This window comes from Mus caroli, chromosome X (genome assembly GCF_900094665.2).
Source record: "Mus caroli chromosome X, CAROLI_EIJ_v1.1, whole genome shotgun sequence".
Classification (NCBI taxonomy): domain Eukaryota; kingdom Metazoa; phylum Chordata; class Mammalia; order Rodentia; family Muridae; genus Mus; species Mus caroli.
Window position 1 is genome coordinate 109,333,050 of NC_034589.1, and position 2,843 is coordinate 109,335,892.

Below are 2,843 nucleotides of genomic sequence, written 5' to 3' on the forward strand. Positions count from 1 at the left end.
ATCCTAAATCAGATAGGGGACTAATATCCAATATATATAAAGAACTCAAGAAGGTAGACTCCAAAAAAATCAAATAACCCCATTAAAAATGGGGCTCAGTGCTAAACAAAGAATTCTCACCTGAGGAATACCGAATGACTGAGAAGCACCTGAAAAAATGTTCAACATCCTTAATCATCAGGGAAATGCAAATCAAAACAACCATGAGATTCCAACTCACACCAGTCAGAATGGCTAAGATCAAAAATTCAGGTGACAGCAGATGTTGGCGAGGATGTGTAGAAAGAGGAACACTCCTTCATTGTTGGTGGGATTGCAAGCTTGTACAACCACTCTGGAAATCAGTCTGGTGGTTCAACAGAAAATTGGACATAGTACTACCGAAAGGATCCAGCAATACCTCTCCTGGGCATATATCCAAAAGATATTCCAACTTGTAAGAAGGACACATGCTCCACTATGCTCACAGCAGCCTGATTCATAATAGCCAGAAGCTGGAAAGAACCCAGATGCCCCTCAACAGAGGAATGGATACAGAAAATGTGTTAAATTTACACAATGGAGTACTACTCAGCTATTTAAAAGAATGAATTTATGAAATTCCTAGGCAAATGGATGGACCTGGAGGGCATCATCCTGAATGAGATTTCCCAATCACAAAAGAACTCACATAATATGTGCTCACTAATAAGTGGATATTAGCCCAGAAACATAGAATACCCAAGATACAAGATACAATTTGCTAAACACATGAAACTCAAGAAGAACAAAGACCAAAGTGTAAACACTTTGCCCCTTCTTAGAATTGAGAACAAAACACCCATGGATTGAGTTACAGAGAGAAAGTTTGGAGCTGAGCAGGAAGGATGGACCATCTAGAGACTGCCATATCCAGGGATCCATCCCATAATCAGCCTCCAAATGCTGACACCATTGCATACACTAGCAAGATTTTGCTGAAAGGATCCTGATATAGCTGTCTCTTGTGATACTATGCCCGGTCCTAGAAAACACAGAAGTGGATGCTCACAGTCAGCTATTGGATGGATCACAGTGCCTCCAATGGAAGATCTAGAGAAAATACCCAAGGAGCTAAATGGATCTGCAATCCTATAGGTGGAACAACAATATGGACTAACCAATACCCACTCGGAGCTTGTGTCTCTAGCTGCATATGAATCAGAAGACGGCCTAGTCAGCCATCAGTGGAAAGAGAGTCCCATTGGTCATGAAAATTTTATATGCCTCAGCACAGGGGAATGCCAGGGCCAAGAAGTGGGAGTGGGTGATTGGGGGACCAGGTGGGGGACTTTTGGGATAGCATTTGAAATGTAAATGAAATAAATACCCAATTTAAAAAAAGAGTCAGAAGATGGGAACAGCTTAGATGTCCATCAGTTAATAAGTATATGAGGAAAACATGATATATTTACAAAACTGAATATTATTTTACGACTAAGGAAAATGAAATTATAAAACTTACAGGTAAATTGATGGATCTGAAAATAATCATTGTGAGTGAGGTAAACTTAGCCTCAAAAAGGAATAATGCATTTGCTTGTTTTTCTCTCTATGGCTTTTATCATTAAATCTCCAGATATATGTGTTTTATCTGGAATACTCATAAAGGTAAGTAAATTACTAAGAGGTCATGGAAACAATCCTTTAAAGGAGAGTCGATAGAATATACTGGTATAAATTATTTAAATGAAATAGAAAACTGAAAGAGTTGGATGGAAAAGTTAAGGCTAGGATAGAGAAGAACATATATGGGAAATAAATGATAACAAACTAAATATTAAAAAAGATTTTTAAAATGCATATAGAAACCTCCTACTTTAAAGTCTTTCAAAATTTTCTTGGACACTTATATCCTATAGATCACCCCATATACATACAAAATTACTGGCCTTTGTCATTGATCTGGGTTTCTCTGTAGAAATTGATGGTAAGGTCCAATTTCTGAAATATCTACTTGAGAAACAGTAACATCATAAAATCAAACTGGTATAAATCTGAAAGCTTTAACTAAACAAATTATCTTTCACTGTTCTGCAAGGCTTTATGCAGTCTAGTGAAGGTAAAAAGAAATTATTAGTCATACACAGCTTGGAACACTGTGAGAAAAAAAGAATGATTGGCCCGAGAGGACATACTTTCTTGAACAAGTGTTGCATAAATATCATGAGATTAACCAAATGTTTTCTGAGTGGATTTATGTTTCACTCCTCAAATTGAAACCCTTACCTAGCACCAATAACAGTCCAATAACATCTGCTAGATAAGTCATGGTCTCTAGGGAATAATATCCTATGGTTATGCTTCTGTATGTATATAGCATTAAAATGATTCCTAATTATTTATTATTATATTAATATATTAATATTTTTCTCACTACTCCTCAGAGAATCTTCTATTTACAGGAAATAGTGATTAACAAACTGACACTCAACCGACAAAGTTGCAGAGAATAAAATACTACAAAATATTCTTCTCTAAAGGAAGCATTCAGTGATCCCTGATGAATTGGGGGTACAAAGAGTGCAAGAGCTTGAGGTGATAGAAGAGTAGGACAAAACTTTATCTTCTGGACAAAGGCATGGCAGCTACACATATGAACAGATAGTAGTTGTTAAGTCATTTTTAAAATATGTACATGCCCAAGGCAGATAAAATGCCAGCATGAAGAGGACACAATATCTCATTCCAAGACATGAAGATGGTAGCAATTATTAGCACCTGGGAGAGGGAGAAATATTTTTTTCTCTAAGATTGTAAACACTGGTAAGTCAACCTTCCTCCCGTAGTAGACCACACATATTCAGCCAGTATAAATTAGTCTT